This window comes from Halichoerus grypus, chromosome X, assembly GCF_964656455.1.
Source record: "Halichoerus grypus chromosome X, mHalGry1.hap1.1, whole genome shotgun sequence".
Taxonomy (NCBI): Eukaryota; Metazoa; Chordata; class Mammalia; order Carnivora; family Phocidae; genus Halichoerus; species Halichoerus grypus.
In genome coordinates this window covers 128482153-128501007 of record NC_135727.1, presented here as the reverse complement: position 1 = coordinate 128501007, position 18855 = coordinate 128482153, and the positions used below count along the sequence as shown (strand labels likewise).

Genomic DNA, 18855 nt, shown 5'->3' with positions numbered 1-18855 from the left:
TAACGGAAAGAGCGTAGGCTCTGGATTCTAACCCTTCTTGGGCTATTCCGTGGCGTGTACCATGAGGCTACACACATCATCACCCTGGAACTCTGCTCCTCGTAAAAACAGAGCAAGATGGAACAATTCACATATCGGCTGTAGTATGTGCCACCAGAACATCAATCATAAGTAAAAGCGTCTATACGGCCATCCTGATTTTCACATAAAGCCATCCACAGCAAACCTTTCACCTCACAGCCCATTTTATTTATTTTTGTTTGTTTATGCGGCCCATTTCAAATTTTTTTAAGATTTTATTTATTTATTTGAGAGAGAGAGGCAGGCTCCCTGCTGAGCTGGGAGCCCGATGCAGGGCTCAATCCCAGGACTCCGAGATCATGACCTGAGCTGAAGGCAGACGCTTAACTGACTGAGCCACCCAAGGTGGGTGCCCCAAGCACCCCATTTTAAAATCTGATGGTACATTTGAGCTACCCTCCGTTGAGTGGGATCTCCCAGAGTTGTCTGGATGTAGAACCTATGACTCTCACTAGATAAATCATTCCTCTTATGACAGTAAAGAATGTTGGGCCTGACTGGGAGAGGATTGTAAATGACCCATTAGGGAAAGAAAATATTACATTAGATGTTGGAAGCAGTATAGCTTTAAATAGAGCGTTCTTCAACTCAAAAACAGACACACGTGCCTGGAAAGATGTCATGGGTGATTCAGAGTATTTCTGGACTAGAGGATAATGATGCATTTAAGTGGACGGTTGAGCACTTATTGACTAATATGTCAATAAGCTCTTTTTTTTTTTTTTTTTTTTAGGGAAAGCTACCCCAGCTGGATCTGTCATGGAGCTACACCACCTCCGGAGGAAATTCCATAGTCGCGGACACCCTGGGCCAAGTTCATCAGAGCTGAATGAAAATGCACTCTGAGTCTGGGTTGTACCATTGAAACTGAAAAATAGCATCACACCAAACAGTGGATGTATGTGTTTGCTTCTATCTTTGAATTCTGCCGTGGACAACATTTGGATTTCTGCCACACCGTGATCCAATTTCTGAATAATTAGGAGGCAGACAAGAACAAGAAAGAGGTGATGACATGTTTGGAATCTTTTGTTTTCCCGAAAGCCCTTCTGATGTTGAATCAGTATTAGCTGCTCCTTCTGGAGCCTTCCTGGTGATAAAAGGAGACACCATTAATTTGTGACTCTGGTGGACTTGGGCCCTCGAATGCTAAGTCTGTGAGCTGAGGAAAGTGAGCTGAGCTGCCTGGGATTTAGGTAAATGCTCTATCGTACCTTCTTCATGGGGTCTGGTGAGCAGGAATGAGGCACTATGCAAAGGTGTAGGGCAGAGAAAATGCCCACTCAATAAACACAAAATGCTAGGATTTTGCCCAGGGTCGTGCTCGAAAGAATCCTGAGTACAAAGACAAAATGCACAGGCTCTGAAGTCAGCCCAGGGTTGGTGCTGAGCAAGTGTAGAGCAAGGACTTTAAATTCTTTGCGCCTCCCTTTCCTGATGTGTTTATCACGGTCTGAGAATGAAATGAGATCGAGGCAGCACATAATCCCTGGAATGCAGAGCTCAGCAGAGGTGGGACTCGGTGGGTTTACGTCAGCACTTACAAAGTTAGTTCCATTGGGAAATTCTGGCCCACTCCACACTTCTCCAACTCAATGTGGATGAGACTATCTATGAGCCACATATGCATTAATAAGTAGGGTCAGGTCTAGACTTCATGCTGAGTCCAAGGATCAAGTCTCTCTGCCCAAATCTACCTCCCCTGCCCCCCAAGAGGGTTTCGAGGGCCAGAAAGAGATCATGGACCAGCAGAATCTAGAAGAAGGTACCCAGGGGGATGTGAGCCTTTCTACGTAATGTACATACGTTCAGGGCTTTCTTATTTATTTCCTCGCTTTTTTGAAATTTGGCTAATTTGCATACAAGTCATACAATCTGAAACCCATGGTTTCTGAACCTCAGCACTGTTGACATTGTGGACCATACAGTTCTTTCCAGCGGGTGCCGTCCTGTGCCCTGTAGGGGGTGGGACAGCCTCCCTGGTCTTCAGCTAGTAGATGCCAGTAACACCTCCCCACCCAATTTTCACCATCAAAAATATCTCCAGACATTGCTAAATGAGCCCTGGGGGCAGCATCCCCCCAGAGTGAGAACCAGAGGTCTGAGTCATCCAGTTTGGAATTCTAGTGGCCATGTAAATGATTAAGTATCCCTGGGTACAAGTAAAGAATATGATGTGTGTGCATATGTCACACATTCAAGTATTGGTCAACTTTAAAAGTTTTAACATTACAAGTCATAAAGAATTTTAAAATAAATCTATTAAATATGCCTCATGATCATTAAAAAAAAAAAACCCTATACATTTAATCAACCAATACATCTGGGGACAAAAAAAATAAAAGACCTCCCATGCAAACCTCACACACTGCAAAGTATTTCTCAAGGGGTGAAATGTGGTTATATATGCATATAAACATATAGATTTAGTATATAGTATATAGTACCTATACTTATATACATATATCTATTTCATATATTGTTTTTTTCCCAAAATAAAAAAGGCACACTAGAAAAGGAATTAGCTGAATAAAAAATTTTAATGAAAAAAAAGTAAAAATCATAGTTTCATTGAATACATACAATATGAAAGCAAAGAAGGGCTTTCTAGCATGCTTTCTCTGCAAAGGTTGCACAAAGAGGAATATTTCAGACTGGTGTTTGACGTGATTTATACCTTGGTTGGGTATTTTAGGATGATTCTCTACAGGGCAGACATCCTGCCTGAGATTGTAATTAAGACAAGGCTCAAACTATGCAAGCATATCAGAATACAAATGGGTCAAAATAAAAGTCACAATGCATTTCTCCCCAAAGTGTCCATCCCTCAAACGGAGATTGGTTTTCATGTTAAAATATGTGTCTCATTAAGATGAGCCCAGACCAAACATATTTTGCTATTTTGAACCAACAAGGAATAAAATCACGTCTCCCTGGCATTCAAGGCCTTTCGTTTCCAGGCCGTGAAAAATATATTAGAGGACAGAGAACTCTGTGGATGCATCTTCAAAAACCCAACCTCCTGTCCCCCAAAAAAGGGAGAGAGGATGAATGAGCTGGAAGGAGTCCTGGTCCGTGCTGCTCTCAGCTACATGGAAGGCCTGAGACTCACGGACAGATCTGCTGCCAAGAGGGACTATGAAGACTCACTTTCATCTGATGTTTACGAAGCATCAGGAGTAAGAACCGCAGACTCTGGTCCTTGCCCAAATTAATGAGCTGGTACAATCATCTTCCTATACTGTTTACTACGAAAGCCTATGACAGCCATTCTTCAAACTGCATGCAACCTGTAGACATTGCTGGGGTCCCTCCCTTTTGTTTCTGGGGAGGACACCAACATTTTCCAGTGCCTGAGTGGGGTGCAGTTCATCTTTTGTCCTACAAGATAGAGCTCAGCCATGAGGTAGCCCAGGGAATGTGTTACCTAGAGGTACAACGTCCACTTTGTGCATGGGCTTACAACATAAACACACATACACACACACACACACACACACACACACCCCTGTCAATCCCCACCAAGATTCACTCAATGCCAGCCATCAGCCAACTAGTATACTATTTGCATATATTTATATTCTGGTCTTATCTCCTAGGGGAGCAAGGTTACAATCTATCAATAGTCTTTTGTCAAATGTTACAGCTCATTGCCCATTGATCTCTGCACTTGCTTTCAGTTCTGAAAATCAGATCCCATACAAGCCCGCCATGTTGAACCATGAAGCTAAGATGTAAATAAAGTAACTGGAGAGGAAAATAAAGATGCCAAGGTGGCAAGATGATCTTCAAGGTGGTTTTGTTACCCACTATAACCTGAGAGCAACAACTCCATCACCTGCCCGCCCTACTTCTGTTCTTCCATGGAAGCGTAATGGGTCAGGAACACATGTGAGCCACAGTGGAAGGATCTGGAGTTTGCAGCAAGAGGATATGCAGAACACAGACTAAACCCAGGACAAAGAGATAGTGGCTTCTACAGGGTCCAGTCAAAACTGGCTGGATAGAAAGACATTCAATAGTATGTAGCCCAAAAATAGGATTCGGAATAAGATATGGATTTTTCTAGAAGAACTATGTGGACAAGAGGACCTACAATGGCCACAGAAATAAAGTGACACCAAAACCTAGCCACAGGTCAATACGTATTTCATAAAGATCACCATTTTACGTTATGGGGACACCGTGGGGGAAGAATATATGATCCCAGCCCGCAACAAGTTTGCATTTTCATGAAACTATCCCTAACAGGGCCGCTTGCTTCCTTATTCATGTTCTGCGCATCGAAAGAAAGCACAGGGATCGGCATGTGTGAACGACTCATTAAATGCTTCATTTTCTGTGTCTAATTCAACTATTACCAAATATGATTTCCAAATCCAAATCAAATAACTTGCAAACACCTCCAGGGTGTGTGTGGACTTTTGTCACCAAACTCAGGCATACATCTTCAAACTCAAAGCGCCCTGTCTCTTGACGACTGTTATTTACATATCTTGCAATGTTCGGAAAAATCTCATTTTTGATCCACTCACATTGCCCCCATATTTTGTTCTATATTTCAAGAACTACTACCATTATATTTTTAGTTATGCTGGTGAAATTAAAAACCATCTTTGGTGGCTCTCCTTCCACGAGTCCATATGGTAAGCCCTCAAATCGGCCAACAGTCTCACAGGACAGGAGGCTTGACCTCATTCATTCTTGGCCAGATACAGAAGAGATCAGAAAGGATTAGCAAACATTCAGAAGACAAATGGTACCAAGTGTTGAGCAAAGATGTATGGTACAGCTAGAACCTCATACCATCCTGGTGAAAATCAGTGCAATCCCACTGAAAACCAATTTTGTATGCCATGTGGAAGTCAAGCATACAGAAGACTTTGGTGCCAATAAATACGCACACACACAGAGACACATATACATACTACCTGGTATATATAGGTAGTATGTATAGAGCTTCTTTAAAAAAAAAAAAAGACTTTATTTATTCATTTATTTGAAAGAGAGAGCATGAGCAGGGGGAGGGGCAGAGAGAGAGAGAGAATCTCCAGCAGACTGCACTGAGCGCAGAACCCGATGCAATGCTCGATCCCACACCCTGAGATCATGACCTGAGCCAAAACCAAGAGTCAAATGCTTAACTGACTGAGCTACCTAGGTGCCCCTAGAGAGATTCTTAAATATTTGTGTCTGGAGACATGCACAAGAGTGTCCATGTGTAGCCATAATCACAGGAGAAAAAAAAAAAGAGAACTAGGATAACCCAGATGTCCATTAGCAGGAGAATGGACTAATAGATGTTGGCATACCCAAACAGAATACTACACAATAGTGAAAAATGAATAAAATACAGACATATGTATTAAAATGGAGAAATCTCAAAAATGAAAAGGAAGCCACAGAAGAATACATATGGCGTGGTTTTATTTATATACTATCATAGAAAACTAGACAGGGCATTGCTTAGAACTATATTTATACTAAAATATTAAAAGTGCAAGGGCATCGTTAAGGCCAAATTCTGGGATAGCACTTGTGTCTGAGACACGGGACAATGGGACTCAACCCACAGGGATATGCCAAGATAATCGATAATGTTCTATTTGGTAGACGGGCAGTGGGTATGTGTGTTTAATTTTTTGCTTTTAAATAAATATATATTATTCATATATTTACATTTTTATATATAGTGCACATTTTAGAGGAGTATGATTCTTTAACAATGCAAGTTTTAATCAAGAGTTGCATGTGTCTGTGGGTTTGGCTCAGTAACGTCATCTTCCCATGCACTATCGAAAGAGATTTAAAACCTGAAAGAAAGATAGAGACTGTTTTCTCCAAAGTTATGTTAGGAGCCCAAGGGAAAAGAGGCCATCTGCTGACACAGTCCATAAAAAGGAGTAGGGTCCTGGTGGCATGGCTGAAATGGAGAGTCGGGTCAGCTGAGAGCGTTCCTGCCCGGGTCACTAATTAGCCAGGGGACCTGTGGCCCATCACTCAGCGCCCAGGGCTTCCACTCCCTGAGCTAGCCAAGGAGGGCTCAGACAAAGTCACCCCTTAAGATGCCTTCAGCCTGAGGATTCTCTGAAAGCTCACGCTATTATCCTCGAAACGGAGTGTACATGAAGTATGGAAGTATGGAAGCCGGTGGGTACAGAACGCTCTGCAGGAGGAACTTACTTCAGCGAGATAATTGATCCAGAAAAACAAGGGAAGGTCTATTGTGTCAGACATTGATCAGCGGGGTAAAAATGTCACCAACGTCACTCACGTGACTCCTTCATCAAGACTCAGAATGAAGATGCTCTTTTTTCCAATACCCACTGATTTATTGTACCATTGGTTCAGTATAAATAATCTACTGCCCTCCTCTATCACCTAACTATATGGAGTTAATTCATAAGTTTGTTCTTAAACTTTACATACATATATTATATATATATATATATACACACACACACTGTTTATGTACATACACATGGAGTATATATTATACAGAAACACTATATATCCCATATACACAAGTTCTTAAATATATATGTCTACTAATCCAAACTAATAATGTGGTATGAATATGCACGTATGTATGTGCGTCTCCAAATAAGTCACTGAAATATTAAGCCCCTTAGGTTCAGAAATTATGCCTTCTCCATTCTTTGTAAATCCCCACGGTATCTTGTTCAATGCTCTTTATGTTGTAGATAATCAATAAAACATGTTCTATGTGATGCTGATTATCCCTTTCCAAATAGAGGGCTCTAGGCATGAGCCAGAAGAACAAGACTCAAATACACCACGAGACACATCGCAACACATATTCGTCCACGTGTTAAATACCTGCGGCGGGGGGCATCTGGGGCTTGGTCAAGAACATGCCCTCTAGACTCACGGTGCCTACCATAAACCCAGCCTTGAACTCCTTCAGCAACCACAGAGGAGGATGTAAACCATCAATGCCTCCAGTTCTTATCTATAAAATGGGCAGAGTACAGGATGTAACGTATGGACATCAGCGGGTATGCGACTGTAAGTGTGTGGGAATATACATGTGTGTGTGAATACAGACCTCTAATTATATAGTATATATAAATATACATAGATATAAACATATATAAATATGTACATAAACATGTAAATTTAGAACAAGAAGTATCCTCCCAAGAAATGCTAACTAATTAGAATTACTTTCTGAGGTTCTAGTAAATGCTTCCACCGCAGAACCCACTCTGATAAATATAAAGAGACGCCAATCCAATTCTCATCTGAACCCAGTCTACATCCCAGCTGATAACATAAAGCCTGTTTTGAAATTGCTACAATTAAGCACGAGTGCGGCCCATTTCCTCCTTCTGTGGGGACCATGGCCTCGCGCAGGATGGAATTTGGGATGGAGTGTCTAAGAGATGCATTTAAAATTTTAGGTATGTTGAGAGAGCTGGGTTCTTCAAGACAGTAACGGAGGAGTTAAGCTTTGAACTTCAAGAATGTGAATACAAGCTCACCAAGATTTATGGAGAGTGGAAAAGATAATACCAGAAGGAACACTCACATTATGTCATAGTTACTTCCTAAATGTTTACATTCATTGCTAGACTATGAGCAATCTAAGGGCAAAGACCAGAGATGATTAATACTCACGCTTGGAAAATAGAAGGTCTCAGCAGAGGTTATTAAATTAAAGGGAAGAGAAAAGATGCAGAAGGAAGTCAGAAAGACAGGAAAGGCAGAGAAGAACTGGCAAGGTCAGGTTCCCCGATGTTCTCCTTAGCTCATCTGCTGTGGGTAAACCTCTGTGCCCACCCCCAGCTCCAGTCATGTTTCTGACATAAACTTCCTTTGGGTCCCCTGGTCTAGCCCCTGCGGTTTCTACCCATAGGAATTTTATCTTGAAAACAGGGAGTCTTGGTTCCCTCTTTGACACAGCAGTAGAACGTGGTAGAGTCTTTGGCACTTTACCAGTTTCGGCCAATTTCAATGAAAACTAACTTAAAAAAAAATAGCATTCTGATGCAGTGTTGAGACTAAATTTGTTTGCACGTCTGCAAGCAAAGTAACGACTCCCGGGTGCCAGGCCCTCTTGCCATACTATAGAAAGGCTATGTCGCAGCAATAAACGATGAGCAGACATAATCTCAATCACTGAAAGGCAATATTTAAGATAGAGAGGACTTTGAATGCGTTCTCCTGCAAAGGAAAACTATCAGTTTGAGTAAAAGAAGAGTTGCATAGTTATTAATAACCCAGTTTGACGTGGAGTTGGAACCTCAGATGTGGTGGGTCTGCAGACAGATGGCTGAGCACTTGGACCCTCTGAGGTTAGTGTGCACAAGAAGGGTGTGCTCCCGAGGGAGAGACAATGGCAAAAACCATCTCGGGCGATAATGAGAAGGATGTCTCTGCGGGTCTTCAATAAGTAGCTTTGAAACCGCTGTTCACAGCCTCCCCTAAGGAGCTGTGTGCTGTCCAAAATGGAGAGTGTCTTTAGAACGTATCCCAAGACACCATCCATGACCCAAGGACCACTTCGATGTTACATGACCCCAGCAGGTTGAAAAAAGAGGGCAGGAGATGCCTACTTTATCTCCTAGGGAAGGCTGCTCCATCTTTTATGGAAGAGCCTGTATTTTGGAAATTACTACGTTTGTGTGATGTTTTCTCTGACTGTTCACATTCTCCTCTCCTGGGTTTCTGATCGCACAGTCGCCTGAAATGACAAGGTGACAGGCTTATAAGCTGTAGAGCTCCAGGTTATGAAACAATCCTTTCTCCACACATCTTCCTTCCTGAGCATGACTCTTGCACAAGCTCCCAGGAGAGGCAGGATTTGTCTTCGGTCTTGAGCACCACATCCCCCCAACCCATTCTCCCGAAATATCTGCTCTGCATCCCTCCAGTGGGAGTATTTGTATGTGAAAACAGAGTCTTCCCCAGAAATGGAGGCACTACAGAGAGGTTTCCTGCTTGGGGATCAGAACGTAATTGAGACGACCTTCCAGCTCTAGGACATGACCAGGGCTTCTGAGACAGGGAATATGGGCAAGAGGCTTCCCTTAAAAGCCTTTCCCGCACATTTGCATGGGAAGGGGGAAAAGGCTGTAAAATAAAGGATAAGAGTCAGAAAGGCAAGAATAAGAAGTTCAAAGTTGAGAGACAGAACCAGGGTCAAGTCCGGAATACATGATGGGACTCCAAGGCATCTCCTTGCAAATCTACCTCCAAAGCCTCATGAATATTATCACAAGGCAAAATTCACTAAAAGGAAAAGTATTTTGCCAAGAAAGGCAGTAAATAGCATTCAACGATAACTGCTCTTGAGGCCTTAAAATGTCTTAAGTAAAAATGATAGGAAGAGTGTAAGCCACTACATTGCTGTTTTGGGGGGGTTTTTTTGACAGAGAATTCTCACGCTCCACCCACCATACTGAGACCTAGTCAGTCTCACACCCATCCCCCAGCTCTGGTAAAAATCCCTACCTACACATGCAGGCTTTAAAAAGGAAATCTGGATAGAAAAATGTTTAAAACCCTTCCCTCTACCCAGACTCCATGATCCCCACTCCTACCCAGATGCCCTTCAATGGATGCCCTTCAAGGGTTCTATGAATGTGAACAGATAAATCTCATCTTTGTTTTTGCTGAATGTGAACTGAAATGTGGTATTTTCTTCTTCAATTACAAAGGTTAAGTGCAACACACACAGACACACACACACACTCAGTATCAGAAATTCCTGCAATTTTCCCCCAATAAAAATCACATATATTTCCCTATCAAATTAATGCTATTGCAGACACCAGACAATACTACATAAACTCACTGCCATTTTGAAATTGTGTCATTAATGAGGCTCTTAACCAGATCTGAATATGTAATAAACAGGAAAGAAGTACATACGTTATTATGGCACATTTAAAAAAATATCTTGATAACTCTTCCATTAAAACTGGTTTCCTTTTAAGCTTATTTATCTTAGGACTTAAAAGTGTTGTTCTTATTTTTATTTTTTTAAAGATTTTATTTACTTATTTATTTGACAGAGAGGGCACAAGCAGGTGGAGTGTCAGGCAGGGGGAGTGGGAGAGGGAGAAGCAGGCTCCCTGCTGAGCAGAGAGCGCAATGCGGTACTCAATCCCAGGACCCTGGGATCATGACCCAAGCCGAAGGCAGATGCTTAACTGACTGAGCCAACCAGGTGCCCCTAAAAGTGTTATTTTTAGAAAAAGTCTATTTTTCACCGAGCTGACAAAGGGATCTCACTCTCACTCACACACACACACACACACACACACACACACACACACACACGTACCCCAAGCATTGATGGTTAAGAACCCTTGACTAATGGCCAAACTATTGACACAACCTGCCTCAGGGTGGTGAGGAGATAGTCAGCTATCATGACCTTGTGGATACAACAAGGTTACAGCACAGCTCTCCGTTGGTGGAGAAGGTGGCTGTGGTTGGATGAATGAAGACCATCTACTCAACTCTTTTATACAGGCGTTTCTGGCTCTTCTTCCCTCCCTTGGGAAGACCTGCCCTTTGCATCAGTCCACCATGAAAATAAATGACCCTTCCCTCCACCTGCAGGTCTCGCTCGGCTCTGGTCATATCCACCCAGGTGAAGGACGTCTTCCTGGTCACCTCTCCCTGGACACCTTTGGTGGAACCTGAGATCATGTCATCTTGGCATCCCTAAAGGCCAAAGCTGTGCCCACAAGAAGTAGCTAATAGCAACATTGGAGCTTCTCTCATCCAGGAACTGAAACACTTGTGTGTGCCCTTTGCATAGGTGTGGGGGGTTGGGGGGGCAGGATCACCTGCAAGACCAGGGCACCTCTAACCTCCGGAGAGACTCCAGCAACCACATGGTCTTTCTCTCTGAACAAAGCCCCTTAAATTTCACACCTACAACTTGAAAATAAAGGAATGTTAAATTGGATGCTGTGTGCTCAAGGGGAGTCTCTTCTATGAAGCCATGAGAAAGAATGCCAGCGATAAACAGAATTGATAGGGGCGTGCATCACCCTGATGCTTCTCAAACCCCGCCCTCCAACCCCCATGCTCCATTTCTCAGAGAAAAGACCAGGAAAGGCTCAATATTATATAAGCTCCAGAGTACTTCATAACAAATGGCAAAATCCTGAAACTCTAAAAGGGTAGGTCTCTCTCTTGCCAGTATGGGCATCATTTTTGATCCCTTTTGAATCTCAAAACTCCTTGTGTTTCTTAAATATACGTATGGGACGATTTCTTTCTCCCAGTCCCCTCCTTCTCTATACAGAAGGATATAAAAAGGTTGGTCCTTTTTTTTTTTCCCTAAGGTAATCAGATGTCACAGATTTTCTGCAATTAATGCTTTCCTTGGCTATTTTCAGACCTCCTATTAAGAGCTATTCTCTTACCGAAGCCTATTCCTCCGAACCCAATTAAACCCAATTAAATCCTCTGCCATGATTGTTCTATTTCCCCCATGTTTAATTATCTCTTAACAAGAATGTTTCTGCGTGTTTTCAATTGGCCACCCCAGACAGTGTCACTGAGAGTATGTGGTACACACATCAGTGAAATCTGGATGTGAAATTATCACCTGGCAAACTCCCCCGAGTGGAAATGTACCAACTGGGAAGGTTCCATTTTAAGAGTTCCTACTGCAACTTCAAATATGAGAGCACCGTCAGCTGATCGCATCAAAAAGGACTTAAAACAACTAATATAAAACAATTTGCCTCTATGAAGTATGTCCTTTGAATTAACTAGGTCACTAGGAAAATGTGTTGAATTTATGCAGCCCAGATAACTGGCTTCAATATGTATTAACAAATAAGCTTCAGTTTTATATGTGTGTGTGTATAGGTGTGTACACATTGTTGTGTATGTGAGAGACAGTAGCTTCTTCCCTAAGATTTTCACAGACTAGATTAAAATTACAAGACCCACCCCCAATCAGGACATTTTGGGTGTTCAATTTTATCTCACAGATTAAAAGCTTATAGAAATACACAAAGGAATATTTTTTAAAAATTCATCAGCTGTAAGGATATTCTAAAAGAGCAAGATTAGGAAGCCAAAACTCATAAAAAGCAAAGGAAAATCGGAAGAGGCAGGGTAGAGACATAGCTCCCCATCAGAAACACTCCGATTTCTCGGATCACGGAAGGGACCTCAAAGGAGGAGAGACCACAGGCATCTCCAGCAGAGAGGGAGAACAAATGAGTCAGTTCTCCAAAAATCAATACTTGGACAAAGAGACTCAAGATGAAGATTGTGTCATGGTGCCAACTCTAAATGTCAGCACTGCATGGTTTTAATGAGTTAGCTTCTCCGAGGATAAAAGGGACTCAAACATAAATGTTTGTGAAAGCCAGCGGCATCTCGTTGGAGAACATGCAGACCTACAACCTGTCTAATATTGATCAGGTGGAAGGTGCATTGAAGAAAGGTAGACGAGGCTCGCTGCAAAAGGTAGGGAAAGCGGTCTATGGATCATCGCCAGTGCTCGTGCGTAGGAACTCAGTCCTCTGCATTGTAGCAGCTTGGGAAAGGGCAGGTTATAATGAAAGAAAATTTTGCTTCAATACAAGCATCCTTGACCACTGAACAAATTTCTGGCACTGGTAATGATGTCCCTGGCCCTTGACTGAAAGGACCTCATGGAATGAGACCAGCGGATGCACGGAGCTCCTGTGCGGGGCCACTTGGAATGAGCGCCAGGGAAATGCAAGCAGAGAAAATTATATTTAATTCAACCTCATGTGCAGTCACAGAAACAGGAGAAACTGGAACAATTACATTGGAACAGCGCCACGGACCATGCACAATGGGCTTCCCGTAGGATAGGCAAAGCACTCCAAAACAAGAACATTCTGTGACTTCAGTTAAGGGGGGGAGAAAAAAAGTAAAACAACCAGAAAATAGAAAGCTTTTGGGAGAAAACATTAGGTCATTTTTAAGTGATTACAGGCTTTCTCTAAAGAACACATCACAGAATAGAGGGGACAAAATAAACGACTGAGTGATGAAATTTGCTCAATAGGCATCCTCGACTTATTTTTTTAACCCAAAGCACTGTGTCTAGATGAAGGGAACAGTGGATGGGATTTTAAATCAAAGCAATGACCTGTGCTACTCTAGACCCATGGTTCTCACATTTGACCGTGTGCTAGAATCCTTGGGGGACTCCTAAAAATCTCACTGCACAGGTGGCACCCAGGACCCAGCCAGCCAGCATCTCTGGGGGACTAAGGCATAGGTATCAGGTATGTTTGAAATTCTCCAGGTTATGCTAAGAGTCAGCCAAATTTGCAAAATGGTGCTGCTTCTGATGGGGCTCTGCACATATGCCAGGCAACTGGGGCCTTATTTTATTTTCTTCTTTTTGAAAAACTGTGTCTCAACAAAGACTCGCATGAAGTCCTAAAACCCAAACTATGAGCATCATTTAAACAGCCTCAGTAACACCAACTAGCAAATCCCTACCCCAACACACACCAGCCCCATGGCCATGCCATGACCACGCCTGCTCAGGAGATATATTATATATTATTTCTGGATGCTATCTAAAATTTTTCTACAGGCAACCACCACCCTGTTTGCATCCTCCCTCCGCACATCCCAGCAGAGTGACAACACTATTCTGGGGTATACCACTCTTCAATATTAACATTATTGTGACCAGGAGATTCATGGTCACTCATGAACTGAGCTTTGTACTCTATAAAATCTCCTTCCCTGAATAACCTGTTCTATCTGGAGACAGTAACAGCCTCAGGTTTTCATTTTCATGTTTTCATTTTCATGTTGAACAGTAGACAAGTTCAATTTTTCTAAATGCTCCCACAGAACTATAGCTCATTTCAAGTACTCTTTGCACAGGGTCAAATGCCTATTTCCTTTTATTTTTTTCCTCCAGGTCTGTCTCTCTAGGAGCCTTTTTGTCCCAATGTGCTCCTAGCACTCATCTCAGACCCAATTCCTTCCACCATCTTCCACTGAGTCCATTTTGGTTTCTTGGAAACCAAGTCTTTCCATTTTATTTACTCTGCTATTGGAAGGAAGACATTTGAAGGAAGACACAGCTTTCTGAGAAAGAGTGCATGAAAGGTAAATCTTTCAAAACCTGCATGAGTAAAAATTTCTTTAGTTTGACTTCACATTGACAGTTTGGTTCAGGATAGAGTTCTATCTTGTCAAAATTTGCTTTTCTTACAACTGCGAAAGTGTTTCTCTGTCTCCAAACTTTCGGTAAAGACTTGGAAGGGTCCCATGGCCTTCTAACTCTTGATTATTTATGGGTTGTTGTCTTTTTTTATATGCTCCTCCAACCGCTCTGAGGATCCCAACCTCTCAGTATCTCCCCAATGTAGCTACTATTCTGAAATCCCAGGACAGTGTGCTTGGGAGTAAGGTTCATTCCAGTCACGTGTTGGGCATCCAGTGTGCCACAAAATCTGGAAGCTCAGGTCTTTTGATGCCAAAGGAAAAATTAAATTATTTAGAAGTCATATCTATCTCTTTCCAGAATCACTGCATGTATGATAAATTCCTGGATTGAGTTTTAATTTTTTCATTTTTTTCCTATCACTCTCTCATTAGCTTTTACCAACAGGAAATATCCTCATATTTATTTTCCCATCCAAGCTTTAAAAGCATGTTTATTATGTTACTTTTTCATAGGATCTGCATTTCTTTTTTGTTTGTTTGTTTTAAGGATCAATATTTTGCCTTATCCCCCACAAGCTATAGATTAGAGATTTTTTGTGTGTTTTCTATTTGATGCTTTGTGTGCTTCATCCAGATAACTCTTTTCGATTGGCTATCTTTAAACTCTCTTACTACAGGTTTCACTGTAATATGTAGGATTAAGACTATCTTTTTTCATTTGAGAATAAGCTCTATGTGGGGGTTTTCAGCAGGTGGAACTTTGTACAATGAAAAAGCAATTTACTCAAATGGTCTTCAAATGCCATTTATGGGATTCTTTTCAGAAGAAACTGCCTGTTCAGCTTCCCCATAAAAAAGAATCCTCCAATATCAGTTTGTGCAAGTCCAGTGGCTTTCACCCTGGTGGGAGGAGAGGGTGAGAGAAAAGGCTGACTGGCCACTGGCAAGCAAACTCTATCTAATTCCCTAGTTTTCGGTCTAAGCGCTCAGTGCTCACTTCACTAAATCTTCAAGTGCCTGGTGCTTCTTGTCTGGGTTGAATTCCTCCCGCATAAATTTCTTCAGTTTCCTGAGGAGTGGGGTGAAGGACACTACTTTGCCACACAGGATGGAAATGTGTGGTCTCACAGAACTTCAATTGAGCACAAGGTTTTGGAAGAGGTAGCAAGATTTTTTTTTTTTTTTTAAAGATTTTATTTATTTATTTGAGAGAGAGGATGAGATAGAGAGAGAGAGAGCATGAGACGGGGGAGGGTCAGAGAGAGAAGCAGACCCCCCCGCTGAGCAGGGAGCCCGATGCGGGACTCGATCCTGGGACTCCAGGATCATGACCTGAGCCGAAGGCAGTCGCTTAACCAACTGAGCCACCCAGGCGCCCCGAGGTAGCAAGATTGATGCATGTGTTCAATCCAGCCTGGATAAAGGGAAACCTGGAATTCTCCACCACCATGGAAATGATTTATTTTTCTTACTCTGACAAAAATAGCCCCGCACATAATACAAGAACCTGCACTAAAAAATAAACTAGCAAGAGAAATGGTGGGGTAGCATAAGATCATGTACCATTATACCACCCGGAAGCATGGAGAATGCACTCTACGAGATGCAATCTCATTACATCAAAGTAAATGCTTTCCAAAGTCATTTAAGACCTAGCTTGATCCAATATATTTCGTGTATTATTTCATTCTTCTTACATAGCATGTCATCAAGTATTTCTTTTTGTTTTTCATTTTTATCTGGCACAGATGCATCTAATACGGTTAGATTAAAGCAATTTTTAGATTACTAAGAAATAGGGCTAAGAGTAAAAATTCATGTGGAAGAATAAGATGGCCCCAGGAGCGAGGGGGAGTGTCATGCATCAAATGCACGACAAAATATATTTGCCAACATTGAGCTCTAAACTTTCCTCAATTAATATTCTCACTTTCTTCCATCTACATCATCCAATCAGCTCAAGACTGTAAGCTGTGTCCTGTCCATCATATGTTGCCAAAAGTTCTCCTAATGGCCACTAGCATTTCCACTAAGGCTAGGGTCTCCCATCTAAACCCTAAGTAAGAACCTCATGTATACGTTTAGACACCCGAACATTTAGTGGAACGGACTGTTTGCAGGTCTCCCGACAAAGCTCTAAAGTCAATGGACATGGTAATATGCTACGTGGGAGTAAGCAGTCCCCAAAATCCAATGCGAGAAAAGAGTAGACATCGGCGCCGTGGTCACTGGCATTTTCCCCACACCACAATCACCTTGTTTGAGGTAGCAGCAAAACTGACGTTAACGCGGGGTGGGAGAACCGCCTATCCCTGCAACCAGTTACGCTGCTGACCCCCCTTCATTTCCGCAGGGTAAGAAGCACAAAGATGACTTTGAAAAGTATAGAAAAGAAACTATTAAACAGAGTTGCCTATCAAAGCAGAAGAGTGCGATACAGCTGTTTTGCAAAAAACGCCAGACCGCGCATTCATTCAGAATTACAGACATTCTCTGGCCCTTTAGTCTTTTATCCAAAATATATCAGCCGTCTATGACAATTTCCATATCCTTGAATTTGCAAATGAAAAGTCCATGGCTTATCTAAACAGTACTGTGGGATTAACTTTCCAATTTTAGGATTACATCTACAGAAAATTAAATCCCATACATTTTCCCTAGAGGAGAAGCTTACACAGGGAAAGGTTGCAAAGATGTGGAAAACATGTACATGTAGGGGAAGGAAAGCAGATGACAAGGAAGCAGATGTAATTTTCTGTAACATCAATGATTTATTACATTGGTCTCCTCCGTTAAGCTCACCGTGGTAGATGTCTGTTACTAAGACACACGTGATGATGGATGTGGATGTCAGTAAGCTCACGTTGCCTACTACACCATCCTCACCCAAAGAACGGAGGTCAGTGGGCTGGTCTGCCGAGAAATGGGCACTTCCATACGCCTCCTCTTACTTGCTTGTTTTCCATGCTAGAAATGCTACCCTAAAAATAGCTCTGATTAATCCCCTTGGCAAACAAACTGCCACTGTCTTTGGAAGAATGATTTTGCTGAGTGCATTCTCATTCCCAATGCACATAACCATTTCAGGAGTCAAGACAAGAAGTAGCTTCTTCCCTTTTATAGAACGTGACAAATAATGTATATTCCAGCAATCATCATGCTCCTTGGTGTTTACCCAAAGGGGTTGAATACTTACATCCATACAAACAACTACACGTGGATGTTTATAGTGGCTTTATTCACAATGGCCCAAACTCAGAAACAACCAAGATGTCCCTCCCTAGGTGAATGGATAAACTGGGGTCCATCCAGACAATTGGATAGCACTCAGGGCTAAAAGGAAGTGAGCAATCAAGCTATGTTTGAAAAGATGTGGACGAATCTTAAATGCACATTACTAAGTGAAAGAAGCCAACCTGAAAAGGCTCCATGGTCTATGATTTCAGCTCTAGGACATTCTGGAAAAGGCAAAACCATGGAGACAGTAAAAAGATCAGTGGTCGCCAGGGGTTGGGGCAGGGGGTGGGAGGGATGACTAGGCAGAGCACAGAGAAAATTTAGGGCAATAAACGTATTCTGTATGATGCTGTCATGCTGGATATAGGTCATTCTACATTTGTGCAAAACCACAGAATGTACACCACCAAGAGGGAGCCCTAATGTAAGCTGTGAAGTTTGGGGGATAATGACGTGTCAATGTAGGTTCTTCCTTGGTAATAAAATATATATATATAAAGTTGACACCTGTCTAAGGAGAGAGAGGTGGTACCAAGTATTCACACCTTTTTGGGTTTTTTTTTTCTTCTAAATCCTGTGTTCTTAACCACTGGGATATAAAGTCTTTCCAATGTGATGGCATTCTACACAGTAGAGCCGAAACGATTCAATAATATAACCCCTCAGTGTTAACTGAGCTTTAAATTTTCTGGTGTCTCTTAGCACTCTCACGTTAAAGGATATTTGGCAGCGTTAATATAAAGAGGTTGCTGACTTCAAATCAATCCCTCTGTAATTTAACTGAGTTCTTAAAATACATCAGCAAAATTGAATATTTAAAATAAAAGCCACAGTCTGCAAAACAAAAAGGATTACTGAGAAAGTTTCCATTCATGTTGCAGAAATATTATTTACAAGTTTATGGAAGCAATTAACGCGTGTCTGAAGCCACGATCAAAGTGCTTGCAAAGGACAGAGGAGGGGCACGCATTCCCTCCATATCCTGTCTGGGGAATCATTAGACACCTTTTTCTTCTGACAATTCATGGAAAATTTCTAAGTCTTCTTGGGGAGAAAAGAGCACCCACTAAGTTCAGATTTTGAAGAAGGTGGTGCTTGCTATTTCCACATACACACAAAAATCTAGGACTCCAAAATTGCTCAGATTGGCTTAATATTCTGGGTCTATTTCACTGTCTATGTTAATTTCACTCTGCTTCCCCCTCCCCCTTATTTCTAACCCATTGCCTTGTACCTGCTCCTTCACATTGAAGGTCAAAAGGCAGCTCCTGAGAGATTTTGGATTCACAAGGATCTCAGGTAAGTATGTGCCCTACCCCCTGCCCAGAGCAAACCCTGACAGTGGCCTCCTGGCTTCACGCCGTGGTCATC

At 42.1% G+C, this 18855-nt stretch overlaps 1 protein-coding gene across 7 annotated transcripts in view; it reads right to left on the bottom strand.

Annotated features, from left to right (window-relative positions):
• The window catches only part of NLGN4X (neuroligin 4 X-linked), a 289462-nt gene that overhangs the window by 222509 nt on the left and 48098 nt on the right, over positions 1-18855 (bottom strand). The window lies entirely within an intron of this gene.